Source organism: Lissotriton helveticus, chromosome 4_1 (assembly GCF_964261635.1).
Source record: "Lissotriton helveticus chromosome 4_1, aLisHel1.1, whole genome shotgun sequence".
Taxonomy (NCBI): domain Eukaryota; kingdom Metazoa; phylum Chordata; class Amphibia; order Caudata; family Salamandridae; genus Lissotriton; species Lissotriton helveticus.
The window spans coordinates 569,847,171-569,871,433 of record NC_136063.1 but is presented as its reverse complement, the minus strand read 5'-3'; the positions used below and the strand labels follow the sequence as shown (position 1 = coordinate 569,871,433).

The window sequence follows — 24,263 nt, the reverse complement described above, 5'->3', positions numbered from 1 at the left end:
TTCAATCCAAATATAGGTGTTTCCAATTACTTAAACTGTGAAACCATTTTTACAAGCATTCACAGGAATGTGTGTATATATATATATATATATATATATATATATATGTGTGTGTATGTATGTATGTGTGTGTATGTCTGTGTAGACAAACGAATAAGCACTGGATACAGGCGTGGCCGTTACAGGTAAGAGCGTGGCCGTTACAGGTAAGAGCGGTTGGGCAGGGCGGGGGCGGGCGTGGTGGATGGGAAGTCGACAGTTGACAGGATAGGAAAAAGGAAATACGAAAATAAATAAAGCCACTTGCTTTTGCCGAATCTGTGATACAACGAGCACAGGATAAGTGGTTTTATTTATTTAATTTTACCTATCCCGTCGTCTGTAGAATTCCGCGCCCCACCTATCTTACCTGTGGCGGCTGCGCCTGACCGGATACCAAAAGTGTATGATCGGAGTATAGTGTCAAATTGAGTGAGCGGGGCTTGATGGTGAAATTTCATTTCATTACAAGGTGAGGTGTGCTTGATCAGGAGATGATCCTTGCAGACCCTAGTGAGTTTATATTCCGACATGAAGGAGTTTTTGCACACAACTCAACATTCCTCATCATTAAACCTATCTTGTAACAGATCTTTGCAGGCTGAGCTATCAAGACTATTTTTCCACAACTGTTCCACTGTCAAATCCTCATTGTACTTATTATATCTCTAGAAAACACATACATGGCTTTTCAGCCAGCACTGAGCTGTTGTCAACTGAGAGTCCCTTTATTAGGGACTATAGGGCTAGTATACATTTGATAAAAATGCAAAAGGACAAAAATGTTAAGAGTGTGTCCAGATACATATACTTCCATAGTTGCATCTTATTCATAATTCACCACTGCCACATTGCCGGAAGAATTGCCCCACATGCCTATTTTCTCTTTCATGGTGGCACTTATGCTGCAGGCAGAGTATAAAACAATGTGATATGCCTGTACCTACAGTATGCTAATTAGTATTATCCTTCCAGTGACTAGCCTGTCAGTGTTTCCCCTTACTGATTTGTGAAGATTGCTCCCAGAACTTAAGTAGTGGCTTACAATTTTTGGTAGGAAGACCTGGATGTTAGGTATGTGACTCCTCTCAGCTCAGGAAGCCTCATGAACTAGTACCACCTCTTTTAGGGTGTAACTAAGTGAAATGCACAACTCTAGGTCCACTGTCCTCCCATATGTAGTTGGTGGGAATGGTCATGACCCAACTTCACCCTATGGGCTCCCCTGTAGGCAGAGCCACTGGAATTATGCAATTGTGCGGCCCACATCGATTTTCACATAATTATTGATTTGCCGCATAATCCATCATCGCTGCATTATCTGCAGAATGATATTTTAATAACATATTTTTATAAGGCACATGGTAAAACAAAAGCAGGTTAGTACACCACAATAGTTATGCATAAGGACAGCAAGTGTATACAATGTAGTCCAATCCCAGACAGACTCTCTTCTGATGTTACAATATATTCCCAGCCTGGTGTTAGTCAAATGCAGTATAGCTGGTATTCTGCATTTGACTATCTGCAGATTTAACGTTAATTTCTATTCAAACGGTTCAAATATTTCTAAAATTGCGACGACACAGGTTGTAACGCATTGGAAGGCCCTTTGAAAAGCTGGACTGGTCACCTTTATGTTGCTTATTGCTATTTTGGATGTTAAACTGGTACTAATGAGGTGCAACCAAAGCCCACAGAGGCGTACTAAGTTTAAAAATGATGAAATAATGAAGTAATACCATTTCAAAATGTGGTTCATTATAACACATTATTTGCTTTTTCTTGCCACAGAATTTACTCAACCCTGCTGCATACTTTGGCCCTCTAATGCCACATAATTCCAGTGGCCATGCCTATAGGGTACCTACAAGAACAGAGCCTAGAACTTGCTGCATACATGAGTTTGAAAAGGTTTACACTTTAAGGGAATACCACATCTATCGACACACTGCCCACTGTTTCCATATATGCACATAAAGGAGTTGCAAAAGGTTGCAGGTTCCAATCCCCTATGAACTCCACATTAGTGAAAACTGCAGCTACTAAGCACATTTTCCATTAGACATTGTTTACAGGTACAAGGGTGTTGTGAATGTTCCATGAACCAACCAACCTACATGGCTCCAACTGTGGAGAAACACACAACCAGCAGATAACACTGTTGTCAACTGAGTCAGATGTCTGCGAAAAGAGGCAGTGAAAAGGGCAGCTGTAATGCAGCACATTACATTTAATATAGGAAGATTCATTCAAGTATCCTAAAATTGAGCTGCCTGGATACAGAAGAAAGGAGCGTGGCTCTTGCCAAAGGTATATGGTAGATATAGTCCATGTAAGTGTTATCTATCGGTTTCTTGGGATTACAGATAAAAGTAAACTTTCCTCATTGAGAATTTCCATACCTACAGCATCTTTATGTGCTCTATTTGTGAGGCAAAAGCCTTTCATAGAGGGGTTGTCTGGTGGCGGTGTCCACATGTATATTTAATTTCTAGTGCAATGAACCATAGTGGAATAGTAATTTAGCTGCACCTCAGAACAAATGAAACGCTTAGAAATTATCTCGGAGAATTTATAACAAGTGGACTGCTAATCCTGCCCATACTCTGCAAGACTGCCCTCACGCCAAAGCTAAGACTGTGAAATTGAAAAGGGCGTTGCTCTCTTGGTAATGTGCAAGAAAGTTCCAGCTGTGGAGAAACGGAAAACAAAACAAATACTGTGGACCGACTGATGAGCAACATCTGTGTGAATGGATTCATAGCCCACTGGAACAGCGAGATTCTGGATTATCTTTAACAAGCTGTACAACGGAGGAACTCTCCTAGGAGCTGACATCTAGGCAAGGGAAAAACTGAGCTCAGGGCCTACATTTCCAAATTTGGGGCTTATCCAACCATTTAGTGGGTAATTTTACTCCACATTCACCTTCTTTTCTAGCAAAAAAGGTTCTTTATGATGATTTTCATCCCACAAGATAATGGTTGCCATTTAAGTGTACTCCAGGCATGTAAGTAATCCCAGGAAGGAGCAGATTTCCTACAAGTGATGCATTAGAGCTTCACCCAATGTTTTTTTTTTAGCAAAAACTTGAACCGGTTCCCACAAAAAGGGATCTAATGCTATATGTATCTATCTGTCGATTATCTAAGGCAGTGGATTACCCAGTAGTTTGAGGTTTAAAAGTACACAAGAATGATCTCACTCTTCTTTCTTCTATTGAAATTCAAGAAAGTGCTCTGCAGTCTCTCTAGCACTAGTGGTATTTTTTTAAAATACAAGTGTGGGTCCAAAACATTTCTTTTGAGCTCAATTCTGGTGATCGAGAATGCCAGGGTTGCCAAATTTCAAGGCCACCTAGTATTGATTCCATCTCACGCCTCTCTCTACCACTACCCTACACTTCTTGTCTTTCTTTCTCACTTTTTTTTTGTATACTCCTGTACATATATGCCTTTTTGTTTGTTCTGTTCTGTAAACCTTGTAAAGCGCTCTGATACTGTTATTGTAGCTGGATACGGAGATGAGATGAAGCTTATGGTGTCTGTTAGACGGACCGGGAGGGTCGGCCGAGGATACGGGGAGAGGTCTCCGGGGAGAGCCGTCTCCAGTGAATCGTACAGACAAGTAACTTCCCCCCCACAGACGGACACCACACAATGATAAAGTTCAACGATACTTTATAGACAATTCTTCAAGTACGGTAGAATGGTACAAGGAGGTCTGGACTCAGGGGTCCCCTCTATTCTGGTCTCTGTTCGGGGAAAGGGTAGCGGGACAGTCTTGTTACCAAAACGATGGAAAATAGCTCTCAATCCTCGAGCTCGGTGGTGTAGATGAACGGGCCGCGGCGGAGCCAGCAGGTCCCGAGATGGATGAAGGCAGACGACGGTCCGCGGCAGAGCCAGCAGGTCCCGATGAAGGTGGTGGTTACAAACGGTCCGCGGCTACGCCAGCAGGTCCCGACGATGATGAAGGATAGGGTGGTTCCCAAAGCCGCGGCAGCGCCAGCAGGCAAGACGAGGGTGCACAAGACAGAGCTACGGCAGCGCCAGTAGTCCGTCAAGGATGAGTTCTTCTTTGCGTCTCTCGACTCCAAGATACAACTCCCGTCCTGCTCTGGAGCTGCCCCAGTTATAGGGCTGGTGTGCTTTGATGTCCGGACCCTCGCACTTGGAGGTCGGGAGGTCCGGGATGAGGGGGTTCAGACACCCAGCAGGGGGGTGGAGCCAGCGTCCTGGGAGGCGATGGGCGAGCGGCACTTGGCGGGTGAGAGCCATCGACACCTCCTGCTCCCATTGACTGACCAAGTAGCCCGCTCACCTCCTGGGTGGATGTTGGTGCCGGAATGTCTGAGGCCTGGCCAGGCCCAGGGTTGAGGTCGATCGGGGGCCAGGCGGCCTCGTGGTGGAGTGTCCAAGATGGCGCCCAGGATGGGCGCGCAGGCCGGTAGTGGGTCGGCCTACGGGGTCAACAGGTTCGAGTGTAGGGGTCCCTGCGGGGACGGTGGACGTGCAATGGTGGTGTGTGGTACTTGCGTGGCTGGTTCGGGCCTGGTTGGGCCGGGGGAGAGCGGCCCTTCATGTGGCCTGTCCAACATGCGTCCCCCCCAGCTGAAGGCGGGGAGAGTTACCCGTTCTCTTGGGGACTCTTCGCGTCGAGGCGGAAGAACCGGGACAGGCCATCTGCGTTGGCGTGATCGGGCCCAGGCCGATGTTCAACTGTGAAGTCCATCCCTTGTAGGGAGATGGACCAGCGTAGTAACTTCGGGTTTTCCCCCCGCATCTGCATCAGCCACTGCAGGGGTCGGTGGTCGGTCTGTACCCGAAAGGGTGTGCCAAAAAGGTAGGGCCGGAGCTTCTTGAGGGCCCATACCACCGCGAAGGCCTCCCTCTCTATGGTGCTCCAGCGTTGTTCCCGTGGTAGGAGTCGCCGGCTGATGAAGGCCACCGGCTGGTCATGGCCTTCGGTGTTCACTTGGGACAGGACTGCCCCAATGCCATGGTCGGAGGCATCCGTCTGGACGATGAACTCCCGGCTGTAGTCGGGGGCCTGGAGCACAGGGGCGGAGCACATGGCGGCTTTCAATTGTTCAAATGCAGCTTGACACTCTGGGGTCCAGTTGACTTTCTGGGGCTGATTTTTTGACGTGAGCTCTGTGAGGGGCCTCACGATAGTACCATAGTCTTTCACGAACCTTCGGTAATAGCCCGTGAGGCCCAGGAAGGCTCGTACCTCGGTCTGGGTAGTGGGGGGCTGCCAGGACTGGATGGCGGCAATTTTTAGCTGCAGAGGGGCCACCAGGCCGCTTCCCACCTGGTGCCCGAGGTAGGTCACAGACCCTTGCCCAATTTGACATTTGCTGGCCTTGATCGTGAGGCCAGCTTGCTGAAGGGCGTGCAGTACTGCTCGGAGGTGGTGGAGGTGCTCGGACCACTGGTTGCTGTATACAGCGATGTCGTCTAAGTAGGCGGCGCTGAAGCCTTCGAGCCCCGCCAGGACCTGATTGACGAGCCGTTGGAATGTTGCTGGGGCATTCTTCATGCCGAAGGGCATGACTGTGAAATGGTAATGGCCATCGGGCGTGGAAAAGGCAGAACGTTCTTGTGCCCGGGGTGTGAGGCCGATTTGCCAGTAGCCCGCCGTCAGGTCGAAGATACTGAGGTAGCGGGCAGCTCCCATGCGGTCGATTAGTTCATCTGCCCGGGGGATGGGATGTGCGTCTGTCCTGGGGACCGCATTCAAGCCCCGGTAGTCGACGCAGAACCGGAGTTCTGGTGTGGTGCCGGGGGCAGCTGCCTTGGGGACCAGTACTACAGGGCTGGCCCAGGGGCTGTCTGAGGGCTCGATGACCCCGAGCGTGAGCATTTTGGCTACTTCCTCCTGGATGCAGGCCCGTACCCGATCTGGCACGCGGTAGGCCCGGTGGCGGATAGGGGGGCTGTCCCCCGTGTCCACATCGTGCGTACACCAGGAAGTGACACCTGGGGTGAGGGAGAACAGGCTGGCGAATTGTGATAGGAGAACTTGGCACTCCTGGTGTTGCTCTCGGGTGAGGGTCTCTGAGAGTCGGACCCCATCTACGGAACCGTCTTTCTCCCGCGTTCGTAGGAGGTCCGGGAGGGGCTCGGAGTCCTCTTCAGCCCCATTGTCTGTGGCCATCAGGAGGCTGAGTTCTGTCCGTACAAAGTGCGGTTTCAGTCTGTTAGCGTGGAGGACCCGGAGGGGGTTCCGGGAAGATTCCAAGTCGATGAGATAGGTAGCCGGACCCTTGCGCTCGACCACCTTGAAGGGCCCTGTCCACTTGTCTTGTAGGGCGCAGGGTTCGGTGGGGGACATCACCCATACCTGTTGCCCAGGTTCAAACTCGATGGAGGAGGCATTCCGGTCATACCACCTTTTCATGTCCTCCTGACTGGCCTCTAGGTTGGCTTTTGCTAGTTCTCGGAATCGCCGGGTCTGGTTGCGGAGTGTTAGGAGGTAGCGGAACACATCTGGTGGGTTCTTTAGAGGGGGCATCTCCCAGCCTTCCTTAACTAGGCTGAGCGGCCCGCGCACGGGGTGTCCATACAGCAGTTCAAATGGGCTGAAGCCCAGGGACTTCTGGGGAACCTCTCGATATGCGAAGAGAAGGCACGGCAACAGTACATCCCACTGGCGACGGAGGGGCTCTTCCAACCCCCCGATCATCCCTTTGAGCGTGCGGTTGAACCGCTCAACGAGTCCGTTTCCTTGAGGGTGATAGGGGGTCGTGAACCGGTAGGTAACCCCGCACTGTTGCCAGAGAGATTTCATGTATTTCGAAATAAAGTTCGTGCCCCTGTCACTGACGACCTCCCGGGGGAAGCCCACCCGGGAGAAGATCCCCATCAGAGCCCGGCCGACTACCGGGGCTGTCACAGTCCGCAGGGGAACAGCCTCCGGGTAGCGGGTGGCGTGGTCCACTAGCACCAGGATGAATCGATGGCCTTGTTTTGTGCGCGGGTCCAGGGGCCCTACGATATCGATTCCGACCCTCTCGAACGGGGTGGTGACCACGGGAAACGGTTGCAGGGGGGCTTTCAGTTTGCGGCCGCTCTTCCCACTGGCTTGGCACGTGGGGCAAGATCGGCAATGCTGGTGTACATTGTCCCTCATTTTGGGCCAGAAGAAGTGGGTCACCAGGCGGCTATAGGTTTTGTCTTGACCCAAGTGTCCTGCCAGGGGGACATCGTGGGCCAGGTTTAGCAGAAAGTCTCTAAAACGGAGGGGTACCACTAGGACTCGGCTGGCCCCCAGCTCCGCGATTCTTTGCTCACTGTACAGCAGATCATTGTCCCAGTAGACCCAGTGAGTTCCGGAGGTATCCCCTGCGCTTTGGGCTAGCGCTTGCTGGCGGAGTCCCTCGAGGGACTGACAGGTCCTTTGTTCTTGGCGAAATTGTTCTTGCGTGGGCCCCCCCTCTTGAGGCCACTGGTCGAGGTTAGCGAGGTCTGGAGGTTGAGCTGGTTCGGGGGGGACGTCACGGTCGGTGGTTTCGGCGGGGGCGACCGGAGGCGGTGGCGCCGGCCATTCGAGTTCCTCTGGGCGGGTGTTGGCACGGGCGGTCATGGACCGGGTGGTGACGCACGCCCAGTCCGGGACGCCCAGCATCCCCAGGTGCTCTTTTCGTTCGACTGCTGCCCATGGAGAGCTTTCCAGGTCATTACCCAGGAGGCAGTCTACGGGGGCATCATCTCGGACCGTCACCTTCAACATGCCGGAGACCCCTCCCCATTCGAAGGGGACGCAGGCCATCCGACACAGACTTTCTGAGTTATCGGCTGAACGTACAGGGCAGAGAACGTTTGGTAAGTATTGTTCGGGGGTCACCAGGTGACAGCGGACGGCTGTTACACTGGCCCCAGTGTCACGAAGGGCTTCCGCCCGGCGTCCATTGATGCCCACCCATTGGCTGTACTTCTGGGTATTAGCGGGTAGGGGGACCCGCGGGACCATGTCTCTCCCCCCTAGGCAGGCGAGAGCCATGGCGGCTGGCTCCCATTCTGGGTGTTCCTGTTCATATTCTTCTTGTTCCTCTGAGATCCGTTCCTCCCCCAGAGCAGCAGCGGCTACTTGGCGGGGTCTTGGGCTCTGGTACTGGGGGCAGTTTGGGTCGTTTGCATAGTGTCCGACTCGTTGACATCGATGGCAGGTAACATTGGCTCGAGGTCCCGGTCGCGCTGGGGTGCTGCCCCGGTTGGACGGGGGGGTGGGGCTGATAGTGGGGGTGACCGGAGCGTTGCTTCTTCCGCGTCCTTGGCCTCCACCTCCTCGGGGACGGTGCTGACCATTGTTGTTCCGGTTCTGTTCGGAGGACCCATTTCGACTCACTCTGGTGATCTCCCACCGGTCAGCTTCGGCTGCGAGCTGCCGGGGATCCGTTAACTTGCTGTCGAGGAGGTGCTGGCGAAGTTCAATGAAGCAATTGTTCGACAGATGCTCCCATACCATAAGATTGAACAGTTGTTCGTAGGTTGTGACCTTGCTTCCTTTGATCCAGCCCTCGAAGGCTCGGCTAAAGTAATTGACATAGTCCACCCAAGTTGTACCTGGGATGCGGGTGCAGTCTCGGAACCTCTGACGGTACATCTCGGGTGTGAGGCCATAGCGGGTGAGGAGTGCCGCTTTCATATGGTCATAGGAGGTCATCTGCTGGTCCGGGAGTTGCAGCAGGGCGTCGCGGCCCTCATTGAGGAATCTCCCCCACAGACCGGCCCCCCAATCGCTTCTATCGATCCGGTGTGCAGTCATAGCGATTTCATAGGCCTTAAACCATTGCTGGATGTCGTCCTCTCGGAAGTATTCTCGAACGACATCCTTGGGGATGTGTACCTTCTTCTCTGTTGCCCCTGGAGTGTGGGGTTGCTCGGGCACCCCTGTTTCTTTATTCTGTTTGCGTAGGTCGATTTCAGCTAATTTCCGTTCATGTTCATATGCCAGTTTCTTTTCCTCGAGCTCCCTTTGTCTCTGTTTCTCCTCTCTTTCTTCTCGGAGACGCAGGTGCTCTAAGTTGATTTTCTGTTCGGCCAACTTTAGTTCAACGTCCATTTTGAGCCGGGCCATTTCCAGCTCGTGTAGTCGGGTTCTTTCTCGTTCCTGGATCTCGCCTGGCGAGAGACCCGTTCTTCGCTCTTCAGGGCCCATGGGGGTTTGTGCTGTGATGTCTTGATCGGGGGTTCCGGCAGCCCCGGTTTCTGCCCAAGATTCCAGGGCCTGCTTAAAGTCATCTTTGGTATTTAGTCCGGTGGTAGCGATACCTAATTCGATACAGAACTGTTTAAGTTCACGATGGCTGTACTCGCCCAATTTCTCCATCTGGAATTTCTCCGTTGATCCGCTTTCTTTAGTTGACATCGTGATTCGCCGTGGGGTGAGCTACTCTCTGTACGGTTTATGCGGTGATTCGGATCCCGTCGCTGGCCACCAATGTTAGACGGACCGGGAGGGTCGGCCGAGGATACGGGGAGAGGTCTCCGGGGAGAGCCGTCTCCAGTGAATCGTACAGACAAGTAACTTCCCCCCCACAGACGGACACCACACAATGATAAAGTTCAACGATACTTTATAGACAATTCTTCAAGTACGGTAGAATGGTACAAGGAGGTCTGGACTCAGGGGTCCCCTCTATTCTGGTCTCTGTTCGGGGAAAGGGTAGCGGGACAGTCTTGTTACCAAAACGATGGAAAATAGCTCTCAATCCTCGAGCTCGGTTGTGTAGATGAACGGGCCGCGGCGGAGCCAGCAGGTCCCGAGATGGATGAAGGCAGACGACGGTCCGCGGCAGAGCCAGCAGGTCCCGATGAAGGTGGTGGTTACAAACGGTCCGCGGCTACGCCAGCAGGTCCCGACGATGATGAAGGATAGGGTGGTTCCCAAAGCCGCGGCAGCGCCAGCAGGCAAGACGAGGGTGCACAAGACAGAGCTACGGCAGCGCCAGTAGTCCGTCAAGGATGAGTTCTTCTTTGCGTCTCTCGACTCCAAGATACAACTCCCGTCCTGCTCTGGAGCTGCCCCAGTTATAGGGCTGGTGTGCTTTGATGTCCGGACCCTCGCACTTGGAGGTCGGGAGGTCCGGGATGAGGGGGTTCAGACACCCAGCAGGGGGGTGGAGCCAGCGTCCTGGGAGGCGATGGGCGAGCGGCACTTGGCGGGTGAGAGCCATCGACACCTCCTGCTCCCATTGACTGACCAAGTAGCCCGCTCACCTCCTGGGTGGATGTTGGTGCCGGAATGTCTGAGGCCTGGCCAGGCCCAGGGTTGAGGTCGATCGGGGGCCAGGCGGCCTCGTGGTGGAGTGTCCAAGATGGCGCCCAGGATGGGCGCGCAGGCCGGTAGTGGGTCGGCCTACGGGGTCAACAGGTTCGAGTGTAGGGGTCTCTGCGGGGACGGTGGACGTGCAATGGTGGTGTGTGGTACTTGCGTGGCTGGTTCGGGCCTGGTTGGGCCGGGGGAGAGCGGCCCTTCATGTGGCCTGTCCAACAGTGTCCGTGATGGAACTTATCATGGCTCCACCACTATAAAAAACAAAGATTACTGCTTATATTTTAGATAGATTGGACTATATTCTTGGTGAATCTTGTACCAAGAATAACATAAAGTAGCTAGCCTATACTTTAACAACTAAAGTGCTAAATACGTTGGTAATTAGCCTTGAGGAAGCCCGCAAAGGTCGAAACGCTTGTCTGCTGTGAAGCACTTTGTTTTAACCGCATGCGCACTAGCGGTTTTCCCGCTGTACGCGGCGGTTTTGAAAAACCTGCGTTACATGACGAGCTCAGCTCGTCATGAGTGTACGAGAGGCGTAACTCATGACGAGCTCAGCTCGTCATGAGCATCGAAGGGGTTAAAAGAAATAAAAACTGCATTTTCTACACAACGCAACTCTCTTGGATTGAAAAGGAGTGTCTCTGTGAGAATACGAATTGGAGAAAAGTGCTGACTGCAAAAGGATAAAAGTGAGATTATGTGATGTGCGCTGGTGTATTTGTTCTAAAGCGCTCTGATACCCTCACGAGTCAAGTTTGCTCTATAAAACACTTAAATAAAATAAATAAATAAAATAAATCTGGCTGTGCGCTTGGTGGCTAGCCAGGCAGCGTCAAGAGACTGAGTCGGATAGTGCATGCCATGCAAGTGCTGTTTGTTGTTGAACAACCAACAACTCCCGTAATTTTGTTTTGTGGTGGCCAGTCATGGTACAACATTTTTTAACCATCCCCCCAGGACAGTTGGAAATGCCAACTCAAGGTGGTAAGCACATGTTACAGTAGATCCTTTTGCACTCACTTTAAAAATGGTCCGGATGGAACTGGGGAAATGTTTCAGTCATTATCCAGCAAAGGATTAAAGTCTTTTATGTATATCAAGCGGCACTCAAGTATTGTATAATGCACACTTGGATTGAGGACTGCAATTCGCAGACCCAAAACAAAAGAGACATATAATACAATATGCAAGAATATTGTGCTTCTACTGTTAAGTGAGGCTGAACATCTTAAATGGCCCAACCATAAATACACCACGCCTCATGTTTGCATAGGTGTGCAATTAAAGTAGACGGTTCAGAAATGGTGAACACGGTCAAAGTCAGAACCTTCTGGATATCTACAACCACTTGAATGACTTTTATATTACGGGCGACAAGTCGTGTTATTGGTGCTGCTGCCATCGGGTAGATTGCAACTTATCAGGGTTGTGAATGTGGATTTGCTTTAAACCTCGAGTCGAGTCCATCTAAATATTTTGTATGACCCTTATCATGGGATCCCTTATGTAACTATGGAGTGGTAATAACACATATTTGCACTTATTTTTGCCTATGGCACTTTGTCGTCCTAGACTTTTATGACATGTTTGTCAAACTGATTATGCTGATGCTCTTATTCAAGTGAATCCAGTTACAAATTCACTTCAATTATTAGTGTGGGTATTCTTATATTATCACGCAACGCTGTGTACTCATCTTATGAACAGATTAATATACATCTTCCAATTATCATTTATGCCTTGATGAAGTCTCTGTGGGAGACGAAACACGTGTTGGCGATATGTATGCTGGAAAAACCTGTTTTTTATGAACTTTGAATAAAGAAGAATAACACTATATGAAGAGGACCCTTCTTTTCCTTTGTTTCTTGACTTTATATTGGATTATTGTGTACCCTTATACTATATGTTTTCTATGCTGCTCTATGGAGTTTACTGGTGACAATTGTCAAATGTTCATCTGTACAAAAGGCACATAAAGGCCAAAATAAGTTCAATACTATTAGGTGTGCTGTAATTAGAACCTCACCTCTAAGCATTGTTTTTGGTTACACACCTGTGTGCACCAATACAGTACCTTATGGTAGTAGGTACTTTGAGTTTCTTAAGCACCCATTGCATACTGTGATTTTGTCTATTTACAATACGCATTTAACTAATGACATGATGAAATATGTCTCTCTTTGAATGTTGCTGACTTTTCAATTTTTGGACACTACTACCGCCTTCTGTTAGACTTTTATATTCTGCTCTTATCAATCAATCAATCAATCAGGTCATTTGTAGAGCGCACTACTCACCCGTAGGGTCTCAAGGCGCTGGGAGGGGGGGGGGGGTGCCGCTACTGCTCGAACAGCCAGGTCTTGAGCTTCTTCCTGAAGGAGAGGTGGTCTTGGGTCAGGCGCAGATTGGTGGGAAGTGAGTTCCAGGTCTTGGCGGCCAGGTAGGAGAAGGATCTTCCTCCTGTTGTCGCTCTTCGGATGCGGGGGACGGCGGCGAGGGCGTGGTTGGTTGATCTGAGGAGGCGCTTGGGAGTGTAGAAGTTGATCCGGTTGTTGAGGTAGCTCGGGCCTTGGTCGTGTAGGGCTTTGTGTGCGTGGGTGAGGAGGCGGAAGGTGATTCTCTTGTTGACCGGGAGCCAGTGCAGATCTCTCAGGTGTCCGGAGATGTGGCTGCGTCGGGGGATGTCGAGGATGAGTCTCGCCGAGGCGTTCTGGATCCGCTGGAGTCTTTTCTGGAGTTTGGCAGTGGTTCCGGCGTAGAGGGCGTTGCCGTAGTCCAGTCGGCTGGTGACGAGGGCTTGGGTGACCGTCTTCCTCGTCTCGGTGGGGATCCACCGGAAGATCTTACGTAGCATGCGCAGGATGTTGAAGCATGATGAGGAGACGGCGTTGACTTGCCTGGTCATGGAGAGGGAGGAGTCCAGGATGAAGCCCAGGTTGCGTGCGTGGTCCGTTGGTTTGGGTGCGGTGCCTAGGGCGGGAGGCCACCAGGAGTCGTCCCAGGCGGAGGGTGAGGAGCCCAGGATGAGGACCTCCGTCTTGTCTGAGTTCAGTTTCAGGCGGCTGGTCGTCATCCATTCGGCTACGTCTCTCATCCCTTCGTGCAGGTTGGCTCTGGCGGTGGTGGACAACTCTCTACTCAAATATGTGTAAAATTGTAGGATAGGGCCATTAACGCATCCATTTTTAAGGACTGTAGGGAAATGGAGCTAATCACACTGGAAGATGTTGTCCAGGGAAAGAAAATAGGCAAACGCCCATGTCCGCATATGTTGCTCTCCACAGAGAATCCACTGGAGCGTAGTCGTAGGAAGCAGCCATAATCATGGAAATGTTCTCAGCAAGAAGGTGTTAGTCTATCAGTTTTATATTTTTATTTTTACAATTTCGTTTGTGTAAATTGTTTTAATAATTGTTTGTACCAGTTCCTGAAATCTATGAACAAATTATCTGCACATTGGTTTTAAAGGTACACTGAAGCCATTTAATAAATTGCGTGTGTTTTATACTTCTGTTTAACAAGAAAATGAACTGGTTTAAATGTAGTAGTATACCCTGGTGTTGTCAAACACCCTTTCCCACCATGGATAACATCACAGGAAGTGACATCATTTTACATCATTGTACGAACAACATAGTAATCCTATTACACAGTGCAATCTCGTATGTAGTATAACAACGGGTAAATGATGATTCCAATTAATTACTTGAAAAAAGTCTTGTAAATTATTAATCAAATCCATTTTCTGTTTTAAGTGGCATTACTCAATTAAAGAGTTCATTTGAGACCTAGACAGACCTTGTTTATGAAAGACACACAATATGTGTTCCATTCTTGCACAGAGGTCGGTGGCAGGTATGTGGTGGCCATAATTGTGCAATGAGCACAGCCTCACCCACAGATGAGGTTCTTTGATTAGTAAAACATTAATTCAGATAACACAGATTTCCATAAGTCTAACATGTGAGTGGTGATCTATAAATCTGGGACATAATCCAAATCCGTATGTTTATTGTAGTCACTAGTTATTGATTCTAGTAGTCTAGTTGATGTTTCAACCCCATTGTGTTCCTCTATGGGTCATCATCACTGTATTATACATTCATTTACATCTTATGTTGATGAATATGTTAAGATCAAACGGTTAAAAAAATATGACCCTCAGAAACAAGCAGGTATGAAAAGTGTGGATATAGAAATGCGAGCCCTTCAAAATCTAAATTTGATTACTCAAGGGAGATATCCCTTGGTGGTTCAAGACAGTAGGGTTTCTCAGACTGAAGCAGTAGTAAAATACCTTGTTGTAGAAATAACAATTATTTTAAAAAAGTCTTTTCATTTCTAGTTTTTTGAAGCACTACCACTAAGTACATCTGAGCAGCCATGCTTCTCACTGTACCTTGGAACTTCATCCCGGGCATGGACACAGACAGTGAACATTCCCATGTACCATCTTTACTCCTGCTACTGTTATATCTGTGTCTAGAGTCATGTCAAGATCTTACTGGAGATGCATGCCTTCGAGAAAGGAAGGAATATTGCTCGTGGTTGCTGACCTACGTGTCCCTGGAATATTGCTCTCAGCCAAACTGATTTTCGCTTCTACATAAAGACTCTTTTTTTGCAAGCCCATTTGATGGCATCTCAGGGAGAAAAGTATTACGTTTTGTCAATCTTTAAAATATCATTAAAGTTCCTCAGGAACCTCTGACTAACTTTACTGAAAGTTTAAAGATCTATACAGATATTCATATTACACATTTGATAATGTAGTGTTTTCTAAACCCATAATTCATGAGAATCACACCACACCTATGTATTAGGGTGTTTGCATAATAAAGAATGAAAAACCAAATTTGACCAATTGTGTCTTCTTGGGTTAAGGTGAGATTCACAAACGGAGCTACCTTTCTTTGGCCTGGAGATTTATCATCGTGTCACCAGAACCCCTTCATGTGCCACTTTCATCCATCCTATATGTCCTGTGTGTGTATAATGTAAGGTGTAACATGCATCATTCTGTGATTTATTGCACTGTAGGGCGTCCATTGTCCTAAACCGAGCCATGAGATGGCGAGTAGTTTGTACAGCAGTCGCTTTCGAAGATACATGTTTGGATCGGGCGTGGAAGTGCAGGTGCCATGAGTCCTTATGTGATCATCGAATAAAGAGCTGTAGCAAACTATACTGAAAAGAGGGGTTTAGACTCCATCCAAATGCGGATTTCCTTCCTGCATGCTTTTGATTAGGCAGAAGGTGTACGCTGCAAAGGAAAAGAGTGCTTGTGATTGAACATGTTTGCCTTCTAGGAAAGCTTATGCCTAATAAGGTAGATTTGAGTTGGTTATGGTATCAAGCCAATGATCTGGGCTATTCTGTTTATTATAAAATTATACTGTAAATACAGTAGACCTGCCCTATTTATTGCGCAAAAAGTATGGTAAAGACCATGTGACTTTAATGGTGGATTATTAATGCATTGTGCTAGAGCTTGCAGCTGGGTATATTTTATGACATATAATGTCACTGATTCCCATAACAGGCATGGATTTTGTGTTGGTTATCCGCTCTGGCAAATCCTGGGTATTTGAAGATTTGCACGGTTACACTTTTGACTTTTAGACTGTTGCACTGTGTTTGCACTCTTGCTAGAACCTCTTAAGAGGGACTGTGTATTGTTTTGTCAACTGTAATTTTATATAGATTAGTAATTATATAGCTGTAAGCATGATGGTTGTTTTGTGGGAAGTATAAAACCACAGAATAGGCCTCATTGGTTAATTGGGCTTAAGTTATGCAAGAGGCGATAGATCTGGGCTGTTCATTAGGATAAGTTTCATTAAAGGTAGCCAGGCTCACATATTTATTGTAAAAAGTGTATGTTAAAACCAAAAAACCTTTAACAATAGATTATTACAGCGTGTATTCAGTAGGGTCTAGGCCCAGTATCATTCCAGTATGGCTGCCCACTGTTGTATTAATTGTCTAACGTTATTTTTTGTTGCAAACAAATGTTCTTCACCTTTGGGTTATCCTTTTTAAAAAAAAGAAAATCTAACAGTTATTCTTTTCATTTATCCTGTATATGCACGTTGGGTTCGTGCCTGTGTTTTATTTGGATTGGTTAATGGGTGATGGCAATGAAGAACTGGATAATGGATGCATGAGGCAAACATGAATAACAGGGTGCCTGCATGAGTTACTGAGTGCCAATTCATTACTGACTAAAGAAATATACATTACACCTAATGGTATTGACACTGCTGGTTTTCCTCTTAGTGTGAAGGGAAGCCCTCAAAAATTGTTAGTTCCTGCTCATATTACAACCTTATTTCTCTCACCGCCCCCCCCCCCTTACCCCTTCACCATTTAGAAATATGCATAGCTTTTGAATATGTTTGTTACAGATTTAAAATGCTATTTGCTATGCAAGAAATAGACCAGGGCTGCCTGTTTCAGTATAAGAATGCTTTATGTATGGATACTGGACAGATCCTATGTGGACTTCTAACATTTTTTCCGTGTGTCCAGAGTGTCTAAAATCACTGTTATGTGTGTGTTTAAAAAAAAATATATATGAGCAACAAATGAGAACCATCGCTTGTATTTTTGGAGCTTGTTGGAGCAACAAAATTATAGGAAAATGAAAGCACGTTTTTAGATGTTAGCTTACTAACAACCATACATTGGAGTGTGGGCAGTGCTGCCGGACATCCTGGTGCTGGTAGAATGTGCTATCCTTAAACATAAACAGGCAGGCAGAAGAGCCCTTCAGCATGAACAAAGTCTAAGAACAGCGCTATTTATCTAAAGAAATACCATTGCAGGAGTTAAACATCCTTTGCTAGTTAAATGTTCAACTGGTGTAAATAATCGTAGGAGCACAACTCTATATTTCATCTCCATTGACTCACAAGTTATGCTTCTTCCAATAAGAGGAAAGACTAAAATGGATTTTTTTTATTATTTTGTAGCAAAAGAAGATGAGGTTTAGCCGTCCACTCTGACATTTGCTTTTCTTGGTCTTCTTTCAACAATATGGTAAGTTTTTTTTAGTTTTTGTTTATAGTGTTCTTGTCTTCTGATTATTTTTCCATTTCAAAGTAGAATGTAGGCTGTGAGTCTTCCCCCTTTCAGCCATTGCTGTTCGCCTTTCTCTTTCCGACATTGACTTGCGACTTTGTCAGTCACATCTGTGCAGTATTCACTCTCCCCTAATGCTATTGGATGTTTGGGTCTATTCGTCCTCCTCCAAAGAGATACTTACTTTGAATTGTTTGAGGTACTACTTTACAAATATAGCCCTCTCTGGCCACTCCTGCTGGCTTCCTCATGTGTCACATTCTATTTGTGTTTAGCACAATACACCCAGAACTGTCGGCTTACATTTTGTTTTAATTGCTGGTGAAACGAGTATTTCTTGTGTTGTTTTGTTTGTTCTGTAATTCATCTAAGCTATAATAAATCCAAACCTTCAGTCATGCACTCGTAGTCACAAATTACTTAATTTTAAAAAAATCATTCACTTGTATTGTCTTCATTCCGAAAATGTAGTTATTCTCACAATCACTCGTTCAGCCACTCAAGGAAAGTTATTTTCTTCTAATATAAACCTTACAAAAAATCTGGACATATTGACTTAGCCAATGCTTGTATTCAAATCAGTCTGATAATCAATGTTTATTGATCATACTGGCACACCCTTTGGCCCAACTACACATAGCATATATCCAATTCATCCAACTACTGTACTAACAGTCTTTTATTTAGTGGGCTTCAGGTTGATGTAAATGTGCATCTCATGCAAACGATATGTTGGCCACGGTGACAAGGCAAACTTGTGTGGTAGTCAGATTATTTGCGAGAGGCCTTCTAATGAATCCTTTCGGCAGATGGCAATGGCGTGTGATATTCTGCATCATATGTAAATATCAACAAAGTCTAATGCTCAATACAAAGTTACATGCTTACAGTGGTGTGACGTAAATAAATGTGTTAAAGCGCCCCTGAGAGTCCCACTGAAGGGGTATCCCTCCAGGAACTGGGGGTGCATTATGCACCCAAACTTTATGCATCCCAAACCGCATCCTGTTTTAAGGGAAAACCTTATGTAGTCTTACTCTTTGGCTGGCACTGAAATCACGTAACAACTACTCACTCATGTTTGTATGATTCAGGATTTTGCTAACATTATCTGATCTGCGGGGCACCTGTAGGTGCTAGAGTAGGTTGCTTTCAGTGCTGCTCTATGGAACTACCCAAGTCAAGCCCAAGATATTGAATCATTTATCTGAATCTAAGCGAAGACGATATAAAGATTAATTACTCCTTTTAACGTGGGTTTCACACGCATAAGTCAAAACCGGTATTGTATTACATGCTTAAAATTATCACACTATGAATTATGGTGTATAGTATAGCTTTATCAAAACTTTAAATATGTTTATATGGGAATGTAAAACTACAAGCTCATTGTACATAGATAACACCCATAAACACTCTTTCTCCACCTTTTGAGGCAATCTCATGATAATGTCTTGCCCTTTTCTTCGCCTCACCTCTCCCCTATGAGGCTAGGATTATTGGAAATCTAAGCTAGTAATGACGATGAAGGTATGGCACCACCAGCCTCTGTGTTCTGACTCCTGTAATGGTCAAGTTTTATTTGGCGCTGGATCAACTCCTGCTTTATTTTGGCACAACCTTTTTCATTGTTAGCTGGTCTTGTGAAGACATATGGATGTGCTTGGATGGTTTGACTGAGAACAAGATAGTTAATTCTTCTGACGGTCTGGGAGGGTCCCTATTCAATGCGTACTAAGGTAACGAGTTCCACTGTTTGGTCATGTGAGATGAAAAATGATTTCCCTCATGACCAGAGTGTATCTCTCTCTCTGAACAGTTATATTACGTTATTTTATATACATGAGGGGATGAGGAAAGGAGAGAAATAAGGGGACGAGGAAGGGCACTTCTGGAAGGAGTGGTTTTATGCCAAATGCTAGCATCTTCCCATATGGAGTGATTGTGTGCATGTTTTTGTATCAAAATTAGCCATATAAAGGCATGACGGGGACCCCTGCATGCTAGTGAGATGAAGAGAGGGAGACATTTCAGGGAATTCTGAGTCGGATTTGGACATGTGCGGTGCCATGCTATTGGCAGAGTGTGTGCTATAGAAGTGCTAAGTAACAATCATATGTAGCGTGACTGGGAAATGGAGAGTTATTGGCCATGACATAAAGTCCTCTGAGGGCACTTACACAAGTGAGTAACTTCACTTGTGTAACACAGCATTGTGGATATTTAGCAATCTCTTGGACCCTGGCCTCCTAACACAGTTTACCAGGATCTTGAGTTGTTTCTTGAAAAATACTTTAGCCCTTTAAATGTAAAAGTTTCAATAAAGTGGAGTTCTTCATTTTCCACTCGGATCTACTAATAGTGAAGGCATGAGAAGCCCTGGTGAAGGAGGTGGTCTTAAAGCTACTTCATATGATGACTTCACTAGAGACACACTACACTGTTGGGGTATTGAAGAAAAAGTGTTTGAGTGTTTCACTAGGGCTAGAAATTGGAAGTTTAAAATTCTTCCCAATGACCCCCTCCCCTTGTATATAGTCCTATTTGACATACATATTCAACAGTGTTGATTTTCATCAACAACAAAATGGTAATACCATGTCATCCCCAATAATTTGATCAGTTTCTTCCCCTATGCAAACCAAAAATGATTATTTAATATATGTTAATCACATTATTAGAGGGGTTTACATCCTGTCACACCTAGGTTAATGCCTTTTATGAATGACTGGAATGGACAGAGTAAAAAACTAAAAGTTCACCATGCCAGGATTTATTTGAATGGTAACATTTACCAACACAGTGTAGCTGCTGAGGTCAAACTAAATTGGCACCCATTTGACTTTATGGATATCAAACACAGCCTATCTGGCCTTTAACGACACATAAAAAGTTGAACTTTAACATCAGAAGAGCATCTACTGAAAACAGCAGATAGGACTTTCTGTCATTGGTGCAGAAATGTGGAACAGGATACTAGAATTTGTGTTCTAGATCTTCTCTTTCCCATTTTTAGGAAAAACTGATGTGATATCCACTTCCAAAATAGTGAACTAATTAATACGGACAGATGGTTCTGTCACTGTTGGGCTCATGATATCTGCCTTCTTCTTTCATTCCTTTTGTGAACTGTCATGGCCAGAACAAGGGCCTGGCTTTCAAAGAACATGGCTTAGAGCTGATTCAGTTCATAATATTGCTTTACAAATATGCACCTGCCCACTCACTCACACAATGAAGGAGTAGATGGCCAGACGGCTAAAGCTGCCGACTTAGGAACCGGGTACCAGGATTTACATCTTGGCCCCAGCATCCTGGCGTTCCAGGTATATCACTTAATTCACTTGTGTCAAAGTGCAACATATTCTCGTTCCAGGTATATCACTTAATTCACTTGTGTCAAAGTGCAACATATTCTGGTGCTCTTGTAAAGTGCTCCAATGCCCTGTGGTCATGCTCATGCTAAATAAAACCACAAAAAATAACATAAACAACCACTTAATCACAAGTTATAGCTGCTAATGGTTCTTTTGAATACATTGCCATCGACTTCCCAGTAGTCAATAGACCTATGCAGAGAAACGTGCTCTGCTTACACAGTCTTTGTAATTGATGCAGTAGTGATGTTGTGAAAGGACAAGTGGTATTCACGTTTTCCAAAGTGCTTGTGAAACAACAGATCAGCGGCATAGAGAGGGTAGATGAGAGCAACATGTGAAGATTCCTTTGTAGTGTGTTTGTCATGCTGTGTTCAGATGAGCATAAGGAGACCAATGCATAACGTATTCCATCCTTTTTGTGACAGAAAATAAGGCCATGATTTCCGCATCAGTCTGCATCACTACCCTGCCCTTTCAGCCTGATGTTTCACACTCATTTACATGGTGAATATTGTACCATGGATCCCCTCTTGTCAAAGTGAATCAACCTAACGTGCCCTGCACACCACCCCCAGGGAAATATACAAGGACAGAGACCTCTAGATGGAGAATAATACATTGAGTCAGGCAAGGGCATTGTGAACCCCCTGCTTTAGCAGCTAAAGCGGGGTGGCGTTCTCAATGGGTCTCTTCTGTCTGGAATGCGGAAGACAAAAGTTTATAATTAACAGTACAAGAAGAAAGATGCATGGGTTGAATGAATAGGGGAAGAAGGATGGAAGATTGAAATGAAGCAAGGAAGAAATAAAGCTAGGAAAAGTAATAGGATAGATGTGATAGATTAGTGGGTGAATGGATAGGTGGATGGATGGGTGAAAGGATGGCAGAGTAAATGGAAATATGAGTGGATGGATGGCCATAAGGATGAATTGATGGATGCAATGCTTTATTGATAGATGTGTACGTAAAAGGATGGATGTATTGGGTAAATGGATATATGGGTGGATACATATATGGGTGGATGCATGCATAGATGATGGATGCGTGAATGGATATAATGGTGATAGACTGCATGATGGATGAAAGAATAAATGAATGACTGAATATAAAGGTGAAATGGTGTATATCTGCAGGTGGATGGAAGGGTGAAATGATGAATGGATAGGTGCACGGATGGACGAGACAAGAGAGCTCTTCAAGAGAGGGTCAGGTTTGCCTGCTTAGCTTGCTTGATACTATCAGAGCTTTGGGTCAAAATGGGGGTCATTTTAATATCCTGGCTATTCCCTTGGAGTCAAGGATAACCAATACACAGCTCGCCCCTGACGCAGTGTGTGACTTTTGTTGTATTCTGTTCAGCGGTGCCTCGCTGGTTCGACTGTTACCTCTGAGCTATTAGGTAGAAGGTGTACCCACACAAATTGCTTCGACTGACAAAAACAATGAGCCAGTTCTGCCAAGCGTCACGCATCAGGTGTGACGCTCACGCATTTCAGTGCGGTGATCCGCATCACCGTACTGAAATACATTGTCACGGATTTTGCCACCCGCCCAGGCGCGCCACCAGCGGCGCCTGTGCCAGGGCTCTCTGCTGCTCTCGAGACCGTGCTGCTGGCTGAGCTGAGTCCTAAATAGTTAACAGGCGATCTGCTCTCAGCTCTGTAGTGGCTGAGAGCGCTATAATGTATCTCTGCAGTGTACTGACTCAGCCCAGGCAGCTACCTGCTGTGTTAGTTACCCTGAAAACAATGAATCAATGCGGAGAGCAGCTGCGGCACCGTTGCGGCGCCCTGCAACAGTCAGAGTCTCATCACACTCTCGCACTAATTAGGGGGGAGAGGGGCTGCCCTCTCAGCAATCGATAGTACTGCTGTCAATCACCGTGGCACCATGGGGCCCGGATTTTAATCCGAATGTGCCGGCAGTAGAGTGCCTTCACGTCCGGAGGAGGAAAAGGAAGTAGGCATAAGCGGCGGGAAATCCGAGTGAGCAGCAGGCAGCACGAGAGACAGACTCGAGTCTCATGGCCGCCCGCCGCCGCGCAAGAGGGGGAATGAATCAAATTTGCGGCGGGCGGCCGGCTGCGTCGCGCAACACTGCAGCCTCAGTGCCCTACCTTGAGGACTACGAGCTGCCGTGCCCGGGGGGCGAGAGGATTGTCGACTCGAGTGGCGATCAGCTGCCTGGATGAAGACAGGCTGCGGCAGAGTGCAGACATCGTGGCTGGGCAGTGAGTGCAGTAAGTGACCAGTAGGGTCGTCACTATACTAAGTGAAAGTCCACGCCGCCGGTGTTACTATAGGTACATGGCACGTGCATCATGAATAGGGCTCCCGGTTTTCCGTTTTTACGGATTTTTACATATAAATACAGACGGAAATCTATATTTCCTTTGTCTGTATTTATACTTAAAAACGGGAAAATACTAGTAAAGCCCCTGATCCGCCTCCCCCCGGGGCCGGTCCGGAGCTCAGGCCGCCGCAGCAGGAGCCGGGGCAGCGTTCACCATGGAGGCCGAGGCCGGGCTCAGCTTCCAGCTGGACGTTCCTTTTCCATCCCACCTGGAGGCGCAGATTGCACACAACAGTCTCGCCCCTGACAAGGAGCCACGAAAAGGTGGCATCAGCAAGAAGCTGCTGGTGACCGACAACATTCTGCATGTGCAGTGGAAAGCTGCTGAGGCCAGGATCCTGCGTGTTTCTATTAACTCCTTCCTGGACAACCTCTCCCTCGTCCTTCAAACCAGTGACCGTTTCGGACCTGTGTTGGAGAGACCGTGACACTGACTGGAGAGCTCTGGGGCCAGTGACCGCAGCCATGCCGGAGGATTAACTACAAGAGCACATGGCGCAGCTGGAACCTTGAACTGTTTGAAGCTCGAAAGCTTGGCTGCAAACATGAATGGGTCCGATAATCTGAGCTTTCGGGCACCAACATCTGACTGGGCAGGGGCACAGGGAGGGCGCTAGCATATGACTGGGCGGGGGAACAAGGGTGGACGCAATCATCTGACTCGGCAGGGGCACTAGATAATAGGAGGGGCAGAGAGTGTTGAAAGAATAGTTGCTGCATCAGTGATATCTGAATAGGCGCTAGCACTGATATCGGAAGAGGCCCAACACCTGCAGGTTTGCTCAAAGCTGAAGTGGCAATGACGACAATATGTACAGGGCCGCTGCTGCCAGTTGCAGTGTTTGAAGACACATGACGAGTGTTAGTACATTCCCTTGATCTCGTGCCTGCTTGCTTTTTCTGTCGTGGGGAAGACCTAGAAATTCCTCTGGGCAGGCAATGAGATGGCTAGCCAGAGGAAACCCAGCGGTCCTTCTCCCATGATGAATGGTGGGATTGAGAAATGTCCACTCTGGTGTCGTTATGGGACACTTCCCTGCATCCGTTTGAGAATGTACAGGGGTCCCACCCACATTTCCTAGAATTGTGTAAAATACCGGCATGTTAGAGCATATA

At 47.2% G+C, this 24,263-nt stretch overlaps 1 protein-coding gene across 9 annotated transcripts in view; it reads left to right on the top strand.

The window, feature by feature from the left end:
• SULF1 (sulfatase 1) overlaps nt 1-24,263 on the top strand; it is a 312,442-nt gene that overhangs the window by 60,897 nt on the left and 227,282 nt on the right. For 7 of the 9 annotated variants that reach the window (XR_013610526.1, XM_078687178.1, XM_078687180.1 and 4 more), the window contains exon 2: nt 17,307-17,373. The exons of the other annotated variants lie outside the window; for them this stretch is intronic. The gene's annotated coding sequence lies outside the window, so the exon portion shown is untranslated. The remainder of the gene's footprint in view (nt 1-17,306; nt 17,374-24,263) is intronic. 9 annotated transcript variants of the gene reach the window in all.